This window comes from Malus domestica, chromosome 11 (assembly GCF_042453785.1).
Source record: "Malus domestica chromosome 11, GDT2T_hap1".
Classification (NCBI taxonomy): Eukaryota; Viridiplantae; Streptophyta; class Magnoliopsida; order Rosales; family Rosaceae; genus Malus; species Malus domestica.
In genome coordinates, this window is record NC_091671.1 from 16843785 (window position 1) to 16866713 (window position 22929).

The following is a 22929-nucleotide window of genomic DNA, read 5'->3' on the forward strand; positions in this document are numbered from 1 at the left end:
CTGAACTCATCACCTTGTGGCACCGAGATCAACACGACCACTGATGTGATATGATTTTATAATATGCACATGAAATCTAGATTCAAATGACCAGTCAGATTCTCCAGTCAAACAATTGAAGGAAGAATCTAATTTGAATCCAAAAGCTTGGTCTAAAATAAATTTAAAGCTTAAAACTAGGCCAAGACATATGGATATGCCCAAGCAAAGTGAAGCAACAAATAGACTAGCAACATGTAAGCACAAAAAGATGCATGTGTTGTGAATTGAACTCCCCCATTAAGACAAGTCCCCCAGAAATGATGATTGCAATATGAACATATTCTTGACCAAGATTACCACATAGAAGTAAAGATTTGTACCAATAAACAACCAACAACATAACAACTAGATGAGAATGAACTACGATGTAGCTTGAATATCTATGCTTCCAAGAGATATGTAACTTGAAGAACACGAAAAGTAGACATGCAATGCAATTCTCAATGGACAAATCTTCAAAGGCATACAAAAACATTAATAATGAGATTAACACAAGCTCATAATCCTGCAGTAATGTGTCAAGGTAAGAGTGAGGATTTTGGATAGTCATCTTAAAATCATTAGCCATCTTGGTCGTAATAACAACTTTCATGAAGAGACAGTTTGGATTCGAGCCACGAAAAGTGGGGTTTTGGCACCCTTAACATGGTTGTCTATATTTTTGCAGAAACTGCACACTGAGTCTGAATTTCAAACATCTGGAATGATTGCACTATTCTATCTTCCTGGAATTTAGATATGTTATAGATGTTAGGCAGACAAACAACTTTCATGAAGGAAGTGTTTTGATTTGAAACACAGAAGAGGGAGATCTAGTGAGTTGACCAAGTATTCTCTATGTTCCGTCACGAGTAATCGTATGACTTTCGTCAATGGGTGAAAACTCAGGCACGTAGGGAGTGCCATTCATCTTGGGTTTAGAATTTCCAACCATTTTTTCCTTTCTCTAGGGCATGCAAATTAAGGAATTAAAAATTCAGAGAGTGAAAACGCTAGAAAATTCGAAGAGAGGGAAATTCCAACAGGAATTGTGAGAGTTTGTTGATGAATGCACCAATTTTTGGTAGCAAAAATCTACCGTACCTAGCCTTGACAAAATTGTAGCACCAAAATAATTAAACACCTTTGATCAAGGACCAAACCCATGCATCCAAGGAGTGGAGGGATGGATGGTTTGACCAGTAGATCTCTAATGCCTTAGTCAGTTTCTCTGAAAAGAGAAAGTTTAGGGCTTAATTGCATAGCAAAAACTTACCGAAATTTGATGCAAAATGGGGTATTATAGGGAGATGTGGCGGCTATGTGTCGGCGTCTTGTTGGTCAAGGTATGTCATTCGTTGGGAGAGAATTATCCCAAATATGTTATTAATTAAATAATATCTTTGGATTATCTTGTGGTATTCTTGATTGAATTTGATTGTGATTCCTTATTTGATTGAATTCGTCTTCAATAAAGAAGGCTTTAAATATAGGATTTGGTTTTTAAATATATCTTTAATACATTTGACTTTTATCCTTGCCATGAGCAGAAGAGTTGGAGAGATTGTAGTTAGTAGCTTACGTTTTTTTGGTGATTCTACTGTGCGTGGAATAGATGTAAGCCTCACCAATTTAATAAGGGTATTCTTGTCTCTTGTAGGTAAAAGTCCACGCGTCAACTCCATAATATACAAATTATTTTTTGCTTGACATATACTATGAGATATGAGATCAGAATTGGGAGACATTTTTGACATAAATTGTGACACCCATTTTTAATCCGTTAGATTAAAAACATTATCAACGGTTGAGATTGAATCTGATACTAATTATTGCAAGGTAAAAAAAAATATTTCATTCCGTTATTGATAACCAAGGTTCTAAAAAGCGTTCTAAAAAAATATTTCATCTCAGCGCCGCGATTAACCCGAAATCATTTAATAAATCGGCAAATCTATTAGGCGGCGTAAAGCGGCCGCTTGGGTGGACTAGATGGAGGCTGGGCGATCTAAGCGGTTTGGGCGATCTGGGCGGTCTGGAAAAAAAAACAAATGCCTACCCAGAAGAAGGTGGACGCTGGACACTTTGGGTGCTTTGCTTCTCGTGTCTTGTCTCTGTGAGTCTCGTCGTATCCCTCTTAGTGTGCTAGAAGACGAGTCAACGACAGTCTATGAGACGAGAGAGAGAATTAGAGGGAGAGGGTATGGATCTGCAATTGCAGATATGGGTGACGGCGTAAATGGCTTGGCAGTAGCAGCTTTTGTTAGGTTTTCTTTAAAGAGGTGAGTTAGTGATTGGATGGCCACTTGACCCATGAATACAAGTATCCATTATATTTTTATTCAAATAGGATAACAAATGGATTAGATGGGTTTGGGGATTTTTTTTTTTTTTTTTTTTTTCTGTTAGGGTCCATTACACCCATTTATAAATGAATTGGATTGTCCTAGGATACTCGGTGACAATTTTGTTAATTAAAACGAGGAATACAAGTCCAACCTTGCATTATATATATATTAATAAGAATAAAATGCCCAACAAAACTTGTGGACTTAGAAAATGATACAAAACTAACAATTATTTAATGTTTATTTATGTACTATATAGTAAATTTAATTAATATATATGATATATAATAAAATATATCTCAACCTACCGTCAAACTAGCACCTAGCGTATTTTAAAATCTTGTTGATAATATGAACGCACAACTAACAAAACATTATAAAACGCACCCTCCACTCTTTTTAATTGTACGTTCTTAGCACTCTATTCAATTTTCTAGTTCCAGGCTTACATCACCTAAAATTCTGCTTTGCTATTTTTCTATGCAACTCCCTTACTTAATACTCCTCATGGCAACAATAATAACTGAGTCATGCATGTGCGATAACAAAAATTTGATTTAGATTTTGAGTTCACTTGTTAGTTTCTATCAAAATTGCAGAGGCTGCGGTCGATGGAGTACTACTAGAAAATATTATTTTGCCGACAAATTCTAAGCCGATAAAGTAAAATTTTGCCGCCACAAGACTCATTTGCCGACGAAAATTTTAATTTGTAGGCTCATAATTGTTGAACTTGTGCCGACAATATTTTTGTCGGCGAAAAATATTTATGCCGACAAATAAAATAACACTCGGGAAAGCATGCAGGTTTGTCGACAATCAGAAGATGGGAACGGACTAATTTATTCTCGCGCCTTTTGTTTTTTGGTCTTTTTGATTCACCCGCTTCTTCTTTTTATCGAAAAATTCCCCCTATAAAAATCATTGTATTTTCATTGAACCCTAATCTTAATTGTCGATAGCCCACCCCTGCCCTTCTCTTTGAAATCGTAACTTTCTGTCTTCCAATCGAGCTCCATCGACATCGCCGTCGCTCCGTATGCCCGATATCGCCGTCGCTTCGTGTGCTCGACATCGCTGTCGATTCGTCTGCTCGCGTCACCGTCGAAGTGCCCGACCATTCTAGCTTTGAAATTTCTAATGCCGGGTGCTTCTCTGCATTTCGTTCTCTAAAACTTTGGGTAAGTTCTCAATCTCTATCTACCCTATTCTTTCCCCGTAGCTTTTTGGTTAGTTTCAATTTTATGGTGCTTTTCTTAGATTTGTTCTACCACTGTAATTTTGAGGGATTTTAGGTAATGAATTTGGTTGAGAATCTAAGTTAGGTTTGTAATTTCTTTCTGGGCTGCCTGGGTATGAGGATGATTAGTCTACTTTTTGAATTTTAATTACTTTTAACTTTTATTTCTGAGAAACTGCAATCAAAATGCAGTTATGGTTTTATAGTCATAATCAATTGTGAGTCTTTGCACCACATCAATCAATTCCTATGTTTAATCAATTGAAATTAGGGTCATGTTACTAATGAAGTTGTCGGGTTAAGGTTATATGATATTTTGCTTCTAGGATTTGTGTTTTTGTTTTTTAATCTTTTTCATTTTCTGTCTATTATTAATTCCTAAACGAGAACATCAATTTGGGAATGCTTCTGTGGTATTAATTTATCTTCTATCTTCATTTTATATAATTTGCCTCTGATTTATGCGTGTTATTTAGATTATTGATCAAATCAACTGTGTTGGAGGCTAGGATCTCAAATAAGTGAGTAAAAAAAATCTGAATTGTCCCTTTATTGTGCAGAACACTATGAGCAATGAGCTTTCTGCAGGTAAGTTTGATTGTGATGACAATATATTTTTATATTTTGTTTTCCTCTGCTTTATGTTTATCCTAAATACATTGATGACATCCCTTGCATTTTCTTGCATGTCGGAGTAGTTTGATTATGTCTAATACTAGACATGAGCAAGAAGCATACTGGAACAATGAGCACAGATTGGCCTACACCTCTGAGATCTGCACCGCCTCTGAGGGTGACCGCTATGAGAAATCGGTCATTTTCCCATTACTCTCCCTGGTTTTTATTGCTTTTAAAGTTCCAATATTTAATCAAATTAATATTCTAGTAGTAGATATCTCTACAACTGGGCTGTATATTTCATGAAAAATTTGATATGTGGTCCAATTCTTCTGTTGCAATCCTTTATTGTTCTCGGGGTATATTTTTCTCATTGTTTTGACAACCACCAGTCATTTGGTACATGATTCATTTTCAAGTCAATAATGTTTAGTAACTATTTAACTTTCTTTCATCATTAACTGGTTAGATTTTAATCCCAGCCTGTGTAAAAATGTTTAGTAACGGCACACATTCAGTTTGGTGATTTGGATTCATTTTTCACTGGTGTTTCTTTGGCATTATTTAATCTTCCATAAAAATAGTACTTGTACAGAAAGAGCTTGGGAGGCAAACAATGCCTGCTCTATGCGAAGAAGCGCAAGATCAAAGAAGCTCTAGAAGGTTCGTTATCTCTCTAGTCTATAACGTATATATGATCAGTTATATATGAAAGTTACTTTTTTTCTTTTGTTTATAATGTATCACTGTCGTAAAGTCTTGTGTAATCTGGTGATAATTTGAACATGTAATTGTTTAGTTTTTCATTAAGTTATGTTGTTGATTCTTCATGGCTTTCATTTCTGAGTCTCAGTCCCAAGGTCACATTAACAATACGTATGCAAACGCATCTCAAAGAGACCCGAAAATTTTGATGACTACTACCTGGGACCCGAGTGCTCCACTAATACAATTTGCAAAGGTTGGCCTAGCCTTTTTCCTTACTTATCACATTATTCAAATCAGTTTTGCTGCACTCTTGTGTTCATTTTGGTGGTATCATGCTGTGTTGGTTATTGATTGTCGTTTTTGTTGCACGCGTGTCCATTTTGGTGATATTATACAAGGCGGGGGTTGATTATTGATTGTCGTTGAATCACACTGGCGCAAGAACTGAAACTCTTTTTTCCCATTGCGCTACAAATGAATCGTGGTGGCCAGGTTGGTGCACATTTTCAATGAGCCTTCTAACTATTTGGTTATTGTTTGTGTTTTGTAACATTTATTTTGCACCTATTTGGTTATGTTTGTGTTTTGTAACATTTATTTTGCAGGTGCAGGATGTTTTGTGATGCTACATGGCAGCCAATTTTGAGGAATGACAGTAGGATAATATTATTGTGTAACATATGCTTTCGTATAAGCACTCTAGATGTACATTAAAAATTTATCAATCAATAAAGTATTATTTCTTAACAACTGTGTATTGTATTTTGATATGTTTATGTAGTTGTTGAGCATTAAAGTAATTATTAATTTTTTTTTTATAAATTAAATGTCCTTCCCGACGAAACCAGTTTTGTCAAGACAGAGAAGATTATGCCGACGAAATATCCATGGTGACAAACATATTTTGTTGGCTTAAAAGTACTATTGGTCGGCTAAAATGCCTTTTACCAACGAAAATATTTGTCGGGACACATGGAAATGCCGACAAAAAACTGTTTGTCGGTAAAATTTGAACCTTAGCCGACAAAATACCAAAATTTGTCGGGAAAACTCTTAGGCGACATGCTTTGCGAGACAAAATGACCGACAATTTTTTTCGTCGGAAAAGACTCTTTGCCGACAAATTTTGGCCTTTGCCGACAAAGTAGTTTTGTAGGTAAAGTCAAAATTTGTAGTAGTGGTAAGCTTTCAAATGCGTTAAGATAAGCTTATCATTTCATTCTCCTTTCCATCATGATTTCTTGATAAATTTTTCATTCAGAAGAAGGAAATCTAACCAAAGTAGGTGTAAAAATTGTGAGGTTACTTGTGTGTTTTATGGATTGGACTCCATGTGAGCTAAACATCTGGAAACTATTTCTACTTCGGCTAATAGGGACCTTTTTTCTGTTCTTATTGGTTTAAGAAGTTTTCTTCTCGTACGACTCCGTAAAAATTCTAAATTATGTGGGAATTGAGTTGCTTTGTGTGTGCTTGATTTCGATAAAGGACGGAAATTATGGCAATTTGGAAGATGAGACTTCTCGGGATCCATGAGTTTGGTTCCGATTCATTAGAGGTGATGGTACAAAATGGGCTAGAGTTGTGTTTGTGGTGGTCTTTTTGGTTTTTTTCGGTGGCTGTTTTCTTCACCATATTTGTGGAAGTGACGGTGGATGGCTTTTCTAGTATTTCTCTTAGGTAGTTTGTAGACTTGTAGTGGCCACTTTTGGGGTTTTTTTGTGTGGTCATCTATATCACTTGGGTTGATGTCCACTTTATGTAGTGTATTGTTTTGGGTACGAACAAATCCTTTACTAGTGCATTGTAAACACATTGAGTTGTAACGTCTCATTTGTACTTTTCTCATTTTTGAGGTGCTTGTATGATGTATGATGTATCAAAATAATTTAAGACTTTTTTAGCATAGGTCAATAAATAATTTAACCCTTTCCGGTCCAAATTACATGGGATAACCCGCGTATGAAGCCCTACGTGTCCCTCTGTATGCCAATGGGAGAAGGATTCCGATCTTAATCAACATGATATCATCTCCATGCATGCTTATGTGTGTATATCCATCCGTATCAGTTTCCTTTTTAAGAAAGAAAGAAATCGTCAAAGTTTTGCATACGGTAAGTTGTTGCGCAATTGCTCTTATTTTTTGCAGAAACACAAAGAAGGGATTGATCGGTAGGTAAGGCCGATGGACCATTAACAAAATCAGAAATTAATACGTGTTCATGATCGGAAGGGAGTTTCCTGCCGAGTCAAGAAGAAGAAGAAATAAGAAATAAACTGAAGGATTTTTGACCCAATGCCATGCATGTTAATGGCACACGAAATCCAATGGTTTCCTGGATGCAACAGTGGGAAATGAAAACGTACGGCTAGTACAACCACATTTTTGTATATATATATATTTATATATATGGTCAACACGTTTTGACATTAAGACATTCAGCAATTACATTACTGCTTTCTAAACATTATTTTTATTTTATTTTTTATTTTTTAAATTTTGTAGAGACAAATTAAGCGAGATTAACTCTTCATCAACAGTCGTGTGTGAAGTACTAACCATTTCCCAAAAGAAAAAGGACCGTTGCACCCAGAAAACCCATGCACGTCCCCTCTCTACTAGATTTGCTTTCTAAACATTACACGAACTTCTTGCTTGCATGAAGCGAGTGAAAATGCAGGGCCTTATTCAAAATGAAAAAATGGAGTTTTAACAAAACATTCTTGATATTGTTCACTTTTTTACTAAAAATCACATTTTTACATTTTCCTGGTACTATTCTCTACACCTTTATTTGTCATTTTTCATTAAAACTAAAGTTTTTTTGTACTTTTAGTTGGTTTTCTTAATGAAAACGGGCCAAGGGTCAAGGATTCAAAGTAGCAGTTTTGGTTGGAGTGCTCATGTAGCACCTACACAAAAACAATTATCCAAAGTGATTGCTTAATTTTCAAGATAATATCAATTTACGGACATGACGGTATTCAAATTACATTAATCCAAAGTCAATGTTCCTAGAAAATACAAAGAAAGTGAGAATCATCAAGTTTTAGAATTTAAATTAAGCAACTACGTTGAGTTTTGAAATTACCATTTTAGTGGAATTTTCTTGTTGCTTGTAAGTAAGAGATCTTAGGTTTGAATCTCGAAAATAATGAGTTGGCAACCAATTTATTCTCCACTATGTTAGTATTTGATAAAAAAAATATTAATAGAAGAATAGAAAATACAAAGAAATTAAGAAAGTGAGAATGATCAAGTTTTGGAATTTAAATTAAATAGCTACTTTGAGTTTTGAAATTATGTAGTACTATAGTATAGTGGTATTCCTCTTTAATCGTAGGTGAGATGTTTTGGGTTTGAATCTCGGAAATAACGAGTTGACAACCAATATATTCTCTACCATGTTAGTGTTTTGTATATGAAATAAATTAAGTAAAAAGATTAGACCAATTAAACTAGTGTGTCACTTATGTGAGAAATAAAAATGAAAGCATCTTGAAATATCATAATTTTATAAAAATTAAACCAGTGTTTTATTTCTCTACCACAGTGGTGGAGAGAAGTGTTGTCTTTGCATCATGGCGTGCATTCGAACCATGTCGGCTCTCTAATCTAACATTTAATCTAACAAATCTATTTTTTGACAAAAAAAATAAAAACTAAAAAACTAATTTCCTTCAAACTTTTTTTAATAATATGAAAATTTGGAAGAAGTAGGGGGGTGTATAGAAGCAGGGTTCGTGAGGTGGGAGGAATGGGTGTGGATTTAAGAAGTAGGGGGGTGTATAGAAGAGGGAAGAGGGTGGGTGTGGAGGGAAGGATGTGGATTTATGGGTGAGGTGGGTCGCCGCGGGGGCGGGGGGTTTCAGGGTCCCCGGGGGGGTGTTCCTGGGTGAGGAGGGTCGCGTGGGGGGTTCTGGGTGAGGTGAGTCGCGGGGGAAAGTGGAAGCTGGAAAGGAAGCAGCAACAGGAGAGGAGAGGAGGGTGGAGGACTTTTGCCTTGCTTGCCGTAGACACTTAGACAGCAAGCATTTGATTAGTTAATACTTAATAGCTAGCTAGGATGAATGAAGAAAAAGATGGAATTGAAAAAAGTGTAAGTGTGTGTGTCTGAAGACTGAGAGAGAGAATAGGCATGTAATAATGTGGTTTGGAGGAGGATGAGGAGATGTGTCTGAAACTCTTTCTGGGTTAGGGGGTTCACGAGGGTTGGGGTTTTGTTCAGCTTTTGAATGTTTTTTTTATTTTTTATTTTTTTTATAGTTCAGAAGATTTTGGTTTAAAAAATTATTATTTTTGCCACCTGGTACAAATGTGGCAGCACGTCGCGCTTAACGGATTAATTGATGAAAAATGTAACGGAGGTATTATTTTGAAATAAAATAATACGTGAGGTATGAAAGTGAAATGTTTTAAAGATGTTGTATGAGGTTGTAATAGACCTTAAACCTGAGGGGCTACTATGTAATTTACCATTTTTTTAATGATTAATTCTTTTTGTACAATTTTTTTAAATTAGTACCTCACAATAGGTTAGCAATAATGTGATTCAATCAGTTGTTCATTAAATATTATTTTCTTTATTTTTAAACACATTCAAAACATCTTAAGATGCGTGTAATGCCGGTTATAAAAAAGATCTTTCACACGCGCATAATAATGTGATTAAATTAGTTGTTAAATAATTGTTTTTTTTGTTTTTTGAATCTACACTAAGGGCGACGAGGTGGGCTTAACCCCACAATGGTCTAGCAATAATGTGATTCAATCAGTTATTCATTAAATATTATTTTCTCTATTCTTAATGTAAATTCAATAGAATGTATAGATGAAAATTGAAAGACCGATTATATTATGTGAATGCAGCTGCTTTGATTGGTTTGTGAGAAGTTTTCTCTAGCATTATCTAAGATTATTCATTTACTTCAAATATTTGACTTTCTTTTGTCAATTCACGCATATAAATACATTTAAAATGCGTAAGTCACGCGTAGAACGCCGTGATTCAAAAAATGTTTTCTGCATGCGTGTGAACGCGTGCATGAAGGCTAATATTTGCAAACTTGATATGACACAATATTTATTTTCAAGATTAGAACATGTACATTATAATTTCTCAAGTTTAGTTAGCATTATTTTATTGTGAAAATGGGTGGCTGCTGCCAAGAACAAATGCCACTAGTATGTAACAAGAAAATTCTCCCCCTCTAGGTGAGAGTCCTTTCTTTCCTTCTCAGTGAAAGTCTTTCTCACTTTTCTGTGAGTGAAAACAGTTCCATCACTTTACTCTGCCGCTGGTCCTAGCTGTGGCTAGGGTTGGTGGCAGCCCGCTTTGCTTTTAGTTTTCCTCTTTCTCCCTCTCTATCAGTCTTCTTTTTCCACTGCTCTCCGGCCAGATTCTCCCAGTCCTCCACCCTCTTTTGCCTTCGATTTAACCGATCTTAACCCTCGAACGGAAAGCCCCAATTCTGAACTCCACCCTTTCTTTTACGCCCTGTTGTTTCTTCTACCTCCATGATTCTAATTCATCCATCTTATATCTATCCAAATTGGCTCAGTTTTCCCACAATCCCTCAACCTTTCCGTTCTCCATGCACTTCCATCAAACACGATTTGTCGCGGTTTTATCGGAAGGTGTGTAAAGCTCTAGCTTGGGTGTTTACAACACCTCGCTTTTGACTGTGTAATCGAGAAACTGACCATAATTGAGAAAGCCATATATTACACTTTCTCTTTATTTAAATTTTAATTTATAAAAAAGTATAAATTAATTAGAAATAACATACAGAAGAGATCAAACTTCCAATTTGAAAAATTATTATAGTTGCAACATAGAAAAGAGGGGTGGAGGGGTTGCAAGAAATTAAATTGGGAGATGAGTGAACATTAGAAAGGAGGTCGTGGAGTTGGGAGAAAAGTAATTTTTCTTTTAATTTTTAATTTTATTTAATTTTTATACATTTTAAATCAAATAGATAATTTTAAAAATAATTTTATAATTATTTATGAATTTTTGAACAGAGATTGGATGAAATGTTTTTTATTGGCTAACATAGTTACACATAGACTAAATTGACCAAATTGAAAACATGGGGACTAAATTGATATCCTCCCTTTGTATGTATGTTTTTAATCTCTAAACCAAACATCCATTGCTCTTTGACATCCTCCCTTTATATGTATGTTTTTAATCTCTTTGAATTTATTATTCACTTCATAGAAAATATATGTGCTATGTTTGGATGGCGGTTTTCCAAGTTCTAAGGGATTGAAGCCATACTATGAAGAAATTGCCCACAAACCATAACATAGAGGCGATTATAAAGTCCTCCATGAGCATTAAAAAGACATGTAGAAGGATTTGCAAAACCCTACTTGGGAGTTGTCTTCTACAAAATCCTCCCACATATTTGTGAGTAATGCTCAGTGGGCTATTCTAATCCCCTCCATGGTACATTTTGTAGTACATTCCCTCCTAGTTTGACCTAAACCCTTGGAACTTGGAAAAGCATCATCCAAACATATCCATGGGGTTAATTCGATAATAGGCTGACGTTGGGTATCATATACACACAATAATGCTCCTTTCTCACTCCCTAGATTAGGGGTTCCTAACGATTTCGCTATCCTAAGAGCATGATAGGGAGTGTGATTGGAAATAACTTTTTTCTAATCCTCCCTGAATTTTAGTCAGGAGCTTGTTTAAAGAGCTCATTAACGATGATCTTTATTGATTATATTTAAGGTATGTCAATTCATGTATTTTCTCTTTGATAATGTTTTATGTCACATTACTAACCTCCCTTCTGTCTAAAACCCCAAATCCAAAATGATGAACACCAAATCTTGACGGACCTTGTAAAATCCTGAAGCCTCAAAGTCAATCCTGAACTCCTTTATATGATTTTTTGAAAAATAAGTTTGGGGACGGGTATATTTTATTTAGTAATAGCGCCACATTACAATAAAATTTGTGGCCTATCCAAAATATTTGGTTGGGGTTGGTATTTTTTCTTAAAACCTATGACTAACTTCGTATTTAATTTGAGTTTACCACTACAAAAAATATAGTCATTGCACATATATGTCTTATGAGGCCAAAGAGCACCAATATATATACCCATAGAATAATAGTTAAAGTGCAGCAACTAAAATGTGATGTGTGCCCTCTATGGGCATGCCCTTTGATTATGCAGCACAATAAGGTGTATTGTGCTCAAAGAGGTAAACACAAATAAAGGTTCTTTTGTGCCTCAGTTCCAAAAGAGTTGTCAAATGACTTCTACCACCCATGTTAGAACACTTATTGTTATTGTGCCCAATATGTCAACTATTTAAAAAAAACAAAAAACTATAAAAAATTAAAAAAAAAAAGGAAATGACTTACAAATACAATTTTGTACAATATTGTTTCCAAAGTATAATCATTTCAAATCACTTGAATCTGATGATCAGCTGAACCCAAACCCTCTGTTTCCAAGAGTTTAATCATCTCAAATCACTTGAATCTGATCAGCTGAACTCAATATCAAACCCATAAATTTTCTGAAAAATGGAAGAATAATGTTAACTCAAGTTCAATAGTTAAAGTAATTAAAGTTGAGTACAACACTGGGATGTGATCAAATAAATACCTAGGAAATCTAGATTTTCAAGAGGTTTGCAGTCAGAATTAACCATACAAAAATCCAAACAAATTTGCAACCCTTCTGCAACTTCAACTAAGAACTCAACTGCTATCACTTCTCCTATCAAGAGTAAAAGATTCCAACTATGCCAGGCTATAGAGCGTTAACAAAGCGACAGATAATATCCAATAAATTAAGCACATTCTATGCGGAAAAAAAATGTTAGCACATGAATAAATACCTCAAACAGATTCAAGCCCATAGTAATAACTAAACCTGAAGCAGCAAAGGTAGCCCATGCCCTGTTTGTCCATGTCTTTTCAACGAATGAGGCTCCTATGCCTAAAGTGCAAGTGTTGCTGCCAATACTAATGAGAACGCAATTGAACTCCCAAGAACCTGACCAAAAAGGGAACATTAACCTCATGCTATTGTTAGACATGTGTTCGTGTGTGCGTCAATCCGTCAGAGAGAGAGAGAGTAATGAAGGCAATTAAGTATCAAGTTATCACCTCTGCCTTGCTTTTTGTTGAACCAAGTACTCCTGTATGATTCTAATAAATTCATATTAGCATTACACGTGATACAGAACACTTGAATCAAAAGGAGTGAAAACATACTTGCAATCAATAAAATTATATCTTCTCAAAATTTTCTCAATATAGTGCGACTGATCAAGAAACATACCATCGCATGTTTTTGTAATTTTCATGTCCCAAAATAAAATTAGCCTCACCAAGATATTTTACGTCAAAATGGCTCTTAAACATATTTTTTGTTTCATTAATCACAAATATATTTGAGCCAAAAATTCATAGTAACATGTGAATCATTCTTTATTTTATAATATATGCACTTGTCCTCATTACTTTTATAACCATGGTTTCATAAAGATTCCCTTCATCTAATCTCCATTCCAAAAGCTATTTTTACATCCATTTGATGAATAATCAAATCATGAATAGAAGCAATAGCAATCAACAATCTAATGGATGATACTCTAGTAACTGGAGAAAAAGTATCAAGGAAATCTAGATCAATTTTTTGTTCAAGTATGGCTTTAAATTTATTTATACTTTCATTTGGTTTGAGTTTCTTTCAAAGGACCCTTTTTGCACCCTATAGTTTTACAACTTGGTGGTAAATCTACCAATTTTCAAGTGTTTTTGGAAATTAGTGATTCTATTTCATCATTAACATCTTTTCCAATAAAAAAAAAATAGCATCATGTGAGAATAAAACATCTTTCAAAGTAAGTGATTTTCCTCAACATTATACACAAAATAATCCGGGCTAAAATCTTTTTGAATTCTAGCTCTTTTACCCCTCTTTGGTTCAATTTCAATTTTTTTTTTCATCCTGAAAATTAGGAGTAGAAGAAGAAGGAGGTTCATATGAATTATTTTGTTGACCCCATTATTTTTAGATTTAAAAAGAAATTTTTCTTCATCAAAGATAACAACACTTGATTCTAATTCTATAATAACATTATTTTCAAAATCAAGAAATCTATAAGTTGCTTTGACACCCAATTTAGGCCTTTTTGGATTAGTTAACCTTACATAGGCTAAACAACCCCACACTCTTAAATACCCAATTTTCGTTTATGGCTCAAAAAGTGTAATTTTTGTTTTCTTGTGTGGCAGCTTATCCAATACATAACAAGCAATTAAAACAGCTTTACCCCAAAGATTAAAAGGAGACCCTGAATCAATTAGCATAACAACCTTTGAATGTTACTTCCGCTACAATCATTTGGAAATCTTGGACTTGCTCTACACCTGCTTTCCCATCCACCATTTGGTAACAGAAACAACGGCTTGATGCATATTCTTTGCACCTGCCTCCTCGGTGTCATATTACTCTGCAATGCTTTTCATATCTTTTTTGCAGAAGGGTAAGTGGTTTCGTAATGATCATAAAAATGATCAGTAAGACAATTCAAGAGATAATACCGACACTTGTACTCATCTTTTTCATATTGTTGGACTTTGTCTTCATGGTCATAGAGCTTCTTTATTCATGTTCTCCGTGCTCTCTTTGTTTGGATTTTTGTCAGTGACAACGTAGGGAACTTTGAGAAGATTGAGGTAGAAATGGACTTTCCCCTTCCACCTCTTGAAGTGAGCTTCCTTGAAACAGAATGGCTTGTTGAGATTTCCAACATTGTTGAATGACTTCTCAAGTTCAGGCATCATGATATGACTCTCCTTAAAATTGTTGGGAAAATTACAAGTATATCACAATCACAAAAGTACCTAGTAGTGTCACTTTAAAAAATGACAAGAAAACCCCATTTCTATCGGATATTAGCAAAAATCCGACAAAAATTCATGTAATGGCGGATAGAAGAACCAACAACATGGCATGCGTCACGAAAAGGCTTTTGTTATCAGTTAGTTCCCTTAAACTGCCAAGAAAAGTAAAGCATTTAAAATTATAAAAAGGTCAATGATGTCGGATATAGGCGACATTAATTGTTGAATTTCGTCAAATAAATAGATACTTATGTCGTCCATAACCGCCACTAAATCAATTAATAACTAAAAAAAAAAATTATGTTTGAATAAAAAAAATAAAGTTCAAAGGCATTCCTTAAATTGCCTCGTAGGTGAAATCAGAGAGAATAATATTTACACAGATTTATGAAAATGCACTGGACAAGATCCGAAACGAATTCAAAATTTACAGGGATTGAACAACTAGCTATTGATTTCTTTAATCTCTGTTTTATTTACTCTTTCTGTCTCTAAGAGGCTTTGACCCACTTTCGCAATGCCTGAGTAGCTTTGATGTTGTCTAGAGGTTTCCGGCTAGCCTTCATCTTTGCACATTCTTTGACCATTGTAACTTACTAACTTTGTTAGTAATAGTCTAGCGAAAAGAAAAATACTCAGAGACTTTTAGAGAAAGAGCACTAAAACAAACTCCATGATTTCAGCATCAGTATAAAGAAACCCCAAATTTTCTTTTAGAGAAAGTGCACTAAAAGAAACCCAAGATCTAGTAATCCAATAACATAATCAAAATTCAAAACACAAACTCGATTTAATACAAATAATTTAAAACTCACCACTTTTAGGATGCTCAAGTTGCTCCTCGAATTGTTCATCCATGGATAGTGAAGGAGAAGTGCAATAGGGAAGGGGAAGAAGGGTGCAACGGGGAAAGGGAAAGAGAAAGTGAGTGCAGCGGGGAAGAGAAAAGAAAAGGGAAGTGCAGTGGGGAAGCGGAAAGGGAAGGGGAGGAAGAGTGAAGAAGAAAGAAATGAATGAGAGTTTTGAAATAGGGTATTTGATATTCCTGTCGAATAAAACCGCCAGTAAGTGTAATGGTGTCAGTTAAAACCAACCCAAAATCTGAAAAATTGACAAACCTACATCAATCAGTATCTGACACAAAATGCAATGATGTTAGTTAAAACTAACACCACTCTGAAACAACTAACATCACTCTGCCGAATTCCTAATTATGTCGATTACAACTGACAGCACCAATTTCATTTGCAAAACAAGCGGGAAGTTTGAAATTAAAACACATCATGTCGGATAAAAGCACTAGAAATTATTTTTTAACCGACAGTAATTTTTATGTCGGTTAAAAGCGCCACTATTCTCATTTTATCCGACACTATTATTTAAAAAATTAAATTAGTTAAAAGAGCCACTATTCTCATTTTCCACTTCACAATTTTTGTCGGATATAAGCGACAGTAATGTTTTGTCATCCAACAGCATTTAAAAAGGTTGTTGGAAATTTCTTATCCGACAGTGTATTGTATAAAACCGCCACTAGTCTCCGACACATTAAGCTAGTTTTGTAGTAGTGTATTGTAATATTATTCTAAGAAGCATGTAGACAATCAGGTTGAGGCGTGAGTATCTCGCTCTCTTTAGAGCAAGTCCAGCGGTGGGACTTGGACGGGGGACATGCCCCATGTGGGAGCCCGAGGGCCAGGCAATCCAAATCCAGCGGTGAAGGGCCCGAGTGAGGGTGGGGGCCCGAGCTCAAGGCCCGTGGAAAATCGACAGGCCTGTGGCCCGAGTCCGAGTGACGTCAGCGTGACGCAAGGGCTGGGTCCGGCCTTTTTTTTATTTTTTTTGTGTCAGGCGCGTGCCCCTCACTCGCGAGTGGGGGCGCGTCGCCCGACAAGATTTCAGTGCGCAAGTGGCTCAGTCAGTGACCGTTGGGAAGCCACGTGGCTTCCCACGGTCCGTTCGATCCTAACGGATCTTTTATAACAATCGTCCGATTTACAACGGTAAAAAAAAAAAAAAAACTGATTTAACATCAACCGTTCGATCTTAGATCAACGGTTGATATTAATCTGCTTTATAAATTGAAAAAAAAAGAAAAAATAGTTTTAAAATTAAGAAAAGTTACCGTTGTGACACGTGGAACAATCTGGAGTGTTGGAATTCAAAATTTTTAAATCCAACGGTAGAGATTAATTATTTGAATAAAAATTTTAAAAAAATGTAAAAAATCTGAAAAAAATGTAAAAAATCTGAAAAAAAAAATTGTAAAAATTTGTTTTTACTTTTCTATAAATACCACTTCTTCTCCATCTACCTTACACCACAATTTCATATTTTCTCAACTACTTTCAATTAAATTCCTATCTTTCTCTCAAAGTTTCAATCCAATTTTTTTCCACAAAATGGCTACTGATGCAGGTTCGAATTGGTCGCTTCTTGAAGATGTTGCGTTGTGCACTAGCTGGGTTGAAGTTACTCATAATTCCCTTACGGGTAATGAGATGCAATTGCGAGAAATGTGGAGTTTAATTCATACCAAATTTGTTGAGCAAATGAGTGGGAAAAGAACCAAAGAATCGATATCCAGTCGTTGGAAAATACTTAGTCATTCCTTTACTACGTGGAGAGATGCCTTGACACAAGCTAGTAATAATGTTCGAAGTGGGGCAAATTATGCGGATGAGGTAAGAATATATTATAATTATTTGTTTGTATTATTATTTTGTTACCTAATTTGATTATAATTATTTGTTTGTTTCATTTATTTGTTACCTAATTGTTTGTATTATTTATTTGTTTGCAATATTTATTTGTGACCTAATTTCATTATTATTATTTGTTTGTATTATTTATTTGTGACCTAATAATTTCATTATTATTATTTGTTTGCAATATTTATTTGTGACCTAATTTCATTATTATTATTTGTTTGTATTATTTATTTGTGACCTAATAATTTCATTATTATTATTTGTTTGTATTATTTATTTGTGACCTAATAATTTCATTATTATTATTTGTTTGTATTATTTATTTGTTACCTAATAATTTCATTATTATTATTTGTTTGTATTATTTATTTGTGACCTAATAATTTCATTATTATTATTTGTTTGTATTATTTATTTGTTACCTAATAATTTCATTATTATTATTTGTTTGTATTATTTATTTGTGACCTAATAATTTCATTATTATTATTTGTTTGTATTATTTATTTGTGACCTAATAATTTCATTATTATTCATTTGTTTGTATTATTTAATTGTTACCTAATAATTTCATTATTATTCATTTGTTTGTATTATTTATTTGTGACCTAATAATTTCATTATTAATCATTTGAAGCAACTTCAAGCACAAGCATGGTATGGTGCCAAAATCAAATCAAGAAACAAATCATTCACCCGGTGGGAATGTTGGAATATTGTTAAAGATTGTCCTAAATTCAAAATTGTGCCTGTTGGTCCAGAAGTATGCATGAATAGCATCCCTCTACACAGCACCCCTCCACACTCTACACCCGATCATGGCCCCCATGTTGATGAAGAAGATGGAGAAGAAGTGCCTGAAACGCCCATTCCTGAACAAGCGTCGGGGTCGACCCGTTATCCAATTAGGCCTCTAGGTAAGAAGGCTTCAAAGAGGAAAGGGAGTGCTTCCAAGAATGATTATGGAAAGTACATGCAAGAACTTGCTCGTCAAGGTGAATTGACGTTGGCGCGGGAATTGGCGAAATATGAAGCTGACAAGGCTAGAGATGAGGCAAAAGCTGCAGCTATTGAACAAGCATTTCAAGCTGAACAGAGGGAAAGAGAGCTACTTAGGCAAGAAAGGGAGTTGCTTAGAGAAGAAAGAATTGCACAACGAGATCGTGACATTATGAACACGCGTTTAGAAGGGATGTCTCCAAATTCTAAATATTTTTGGCAGTCGGAGAAGCGAGATGTGGTGCAAAGGAGGCGTGCAAGAGAAGCGAGATCAAGACAAGATGGTCCTAGCACAACAAGACAAGATGATCCTAGCACCACAGATTGGTTAAGTGGTGAGGAATAGGGTACTTTTGTAATCGGAGCCCATAGTTTTCCAATCACTTTGGGTTGTAATTTATTATTTATGTTGTTTCCATGTAATCGGAATAGGGTACTTTTGTAATCGGAATAGGGTACTTATGTAATTTATTATTTATGTTGTTTCCATTTTATTGAAGTTAGTACTTTATTAAAAGTGAGAGTACATGTATTTAATTTCGTAATATATTTATCCTAATAAAATTGCATAAACATACCAAACAATTCACAACAAATAAAATTACATAAACATACGAAATAATAAAAAAACTCACTACAAAAAACACACCAAATAAAATTACATAAACACACCAAACAATTCACACCAAATAAAATTACATAAACACACCAAATAAAATTACATAAACACACCAAACAATTCACACCAAATAAAATTACATAAACACACCAAATAAAATTACATAAACACACCAAATACAAACAAACATACTAAATAAACTTAAGTATCTTCAGCTTGTTTCAATGCCCACTGGTGCTCTATCAAGTCAATTTGTCGATCAATGTGCATAGATGACCTTTGAAGTGCAGTATATCGTTGAATGACCCTTTCATTGTAACGTCCATCCCTTTCTAATGGGTCGTGTTGCACGGGTTCTTCGGTGGCATCATGCGCAAAATATATCCGTGTTCTTGAATTGTTCATCGTGTCTGCCTCTGGCTCATATTCATCAACCGCATCATAATCGAACTCATCTTCCACAATCATGTTGTGAAGAATGACGCACGTCATCATGATGGATCGAAGTGACTCTACATCGAACATTCTGGCAGCACCCCTGACGATCGCCCAACGAGCTTGAAGGATACCAAAACAACGCTCCACATCCTTCCTGCACCCCTCTTGACAGGTTGCAAAGTGTTTTTCCTTTGCACTTCGCGGACGTGGCACTGTTTTGACAAATGTTTCCCACCGTGGGTAAATGCCGTCAGCTAGGTAGTATGCCCCTTCGTACCTACGTCCGTTGACGACGTACGTGACTTTTGGTGCCTTTCCTTGCAGGACGTCGTTGAACACTGGGGATTGGGCAAGGACGTTGAGATCATTTTGAGCCCCCGGAACCCCAAAAAAGGCGTCCCATATCCATGTATCAAAAGATGCCACTGCCTCCAAAATGATAGATTTTGATCCTTTTCTGTCCCCATATGCGCCTTGCCATGCACTTGGACAGTTTTTCCACGTCCAGTGCATACAATCGATGCTTCCTATCATCCCAGGAAAACCTCGCATCTCGCCCTTCTTCAGAAGCCTTTGCAAGTCCCAGCGAGTAGGTTTTCGGAGGTACTCTGCGGTGTACAAAGATTCGACTGCTCCGCAAAACCTCATCAGGGCCTCAAGAATGGTTGATTTCCCCATCCTCGTTATCTCATCCACTTGGTCTGCAGATGCTCCATACGCAAGCATCCGCAACGCAGCAGTGATTTTTTGCTCAGGCAGGAGACCCATAACACCACAAGCATCCTTCTTTTGCACAAAGTAAGAATCATGGTTGCAAACATCAGTCATGATTCTGTTGAACAAATGTCGTTCCATTCTAAAACGGCGTCTGAAGTACGTATCAGGAAATGCACTGTTATGGACAAAGTAATCGTCCAACAGCTCTTCACCCCGTCGTTGCCTGCTTCTATCAAGGTTTCTTGAACGGTTGGGCCTGCATATCTGAGCAACAGTCTGGATGACTCGACGGGAATGTGAGGCTCTAGCCATTCTTGTTTCGTCATCTCTCCTTCTACGCTCCTCATCCTCTTCCATCTCATTTTCGGCTATCTGAAGGTTGAACATTCCTTCAGATTGGTTAAACAATTCTTCCTCTTGCTGATCGATTTCCCACATCATCCTTGATGAAGAAGAAGACATTTTAATGATGGATGGTGAAGAAGAAGCAGAAACTATGATTAATGAGATAGAGATGTTGAGAAAATTGGTGTGAGATTTGTGAGGATGGATGGTGGATTATATGGACGATTCAGAAAGGATTGGATTGTAGATAAGGCCACGTGGCATGTCGTCATTCGTTAAAAATCTGATCGAAATCTATCCTCAAAGATTATGAAAAGATAATGACACGTGGCACGATCGTATTGGATAAAAATCTTATCGAAATCGATCTCCAATAATTATATTTTCGGATAAAGACACGTGGCGCAATTTTGAATGAGTTAAAATCTGATCGAAATCTATCGTCAAAGATTCTCAAAAGATAACGACACGTGGCACGATGACATTGGATAGAAATCTTATCGAAATCCATCGCTAAAAATAATTGTTTTTTTTATAAAATGACACGTGACGCAACGAGAACGATTTAAAAAATCTTATCCGAAATTTCAAATAATTTTATTTTGTATTATTTAAACAAACAAAAAAAACTAATATTTTATTGCCTATTGCCAGGGGGGAGGGCTCCAAGGGTGGAGATGCAAATGGCAATTACTGTTCATTAATGTCAGTTACTATTCATTTAAGGCAGTTACTGTTCAAAAGGGTGGATTCAATAGTGGATTGCCAGGGGGGAGGGCTCCATGGGTGGAGTTGCTCTTAAGGAGATTCAAGCCCACTACGGCTTGACTTGTGTAACATGTATATTTCTTACCTTGTCCCCTCCATGATACGGCAGCCCAACTGAATTGTTGTTTGACTCAAACCTATTTGCACAGAAAGGGATGAGAACAAAGCTCCACCACAAGAACACCTTATTTGGCCAATAAGTAAAAGATAGAAATATGGAGGAATAAAGATTGTAGTTATAGAAGAAATTGGTAATGGGATCATAAATAAAAAGATAATGGAAAAAATGCTAATAATTATATGTTTCTTATCATCTTTAGTGAATAGCCTAATAAACACAAATTAACAAGAAAAAAAGTTACAAAAAATGAAAGGCCAAAGACTGCATCTTAATTGCCCACTAACCACAAATAATGATAAATAAACTTACTTCCCCACTAACTACCAAATAATGACAATTATAATTAATTTACTATTAAAAATGAACCAATAACTACTAATTAAGAAAACACTATTTGAATTCTAGGCAGTTTTTTTTAATAATTTGAAAACTCGGTTATATATGGGTCCCAACAATTCCAACTAAAAGCACAGCGAAACTCCATGCATCAACTCTCTCCACGATTTTTTCCACCTTATGGTAATTCTCTGTTATTTCATGACACATTTATTTTCACATTCCAAAAATCCTTGTTATTTTACATTCAACATATAAAGATTAGACTACACGCCACCTCTTCAGATATATACTGGTGTTCTTCAAATATTCATTAAACCGGGTGTATCGGGGAAGATTATTTTCTGCATGGATCGATGGCCTTGAACATTTGTTGTGTAATATTATATGAAATCTAAGACCGCATATATAATGCATACATAATTATTACAATATTATAGTTCTGTGAAATCTAAGAGAAAATATTAATAGATATTCCCCAAATTTAAATCTAAGAAAACTAATGAGAAGAACTTGAAAACTTTGAATTTTAACGAAAATAACAAAATAAAGGGTAAAATGAATAATATTGTGATTGATTTTTTAGTGTAAAAATATAATTTTTCGTTAAAGTAAACATTATCGAGAGCTTTTCGTTAAAGTTCCCTTTAAATCTCCACATATGTATTAACTTAATATGAAAAATGCTAAAAAGACTCTTTTAAAGTGAAACTTTCAATAGATTCTATGATACCTCATGTTTTTGGTACAATGTTTTATAATATTGGCACGAGAATTGTGCAAAAACATAAAGTAACGAAGAGTCCATGGAGAATCTCACTTTTGAGAGAGTTTCCTTAAAATTTCTCACTTTTTTTTTAACAAACGATATTAACTACACTAATGAGGAGGATGGTGAGGCTATCTACACTAATGGGAAGGGGGGTGAGCTTAGCCTCACAATGGACTAATAATAATATGGTTCAAATTCGATTTTACTAAAAATTAAATTTAAAACCTCTCATTTACAAAAAAAAATAAATACTACTAAACTATAATACAAAATGACAA

General features: G+C 35.2%; 1 long non-coding RNA gene across 2 annotated transcripts; it reads left to right on the forward strand.

The window, feature by feature from the left end:
- The first annotated feature begins 3293 nt into the window (after positions 1-3293).
- Positions 3294-5685, forward strand: LOC114820838 (uncharacterized). Of its 2 annotated transcripts, none has more exons than XR_011573227.1 (6): positions 3294-3550; positions 4170-4197; positions 4308-4890; positions 5081-5188; positions 5334-5427; positions 5541-5685. It is a non-coding gene; the product is annotated as an uncharacterized lncRNA (long non-coding RNA). The 2 variants fall into 2 exon arrangements; XR_011573228.1 differs by having other exon boundaries at positions 3314-3550; positions 4086-4197.
- Positions 5686-22929: the final 17244 nt, after the last annotated feature.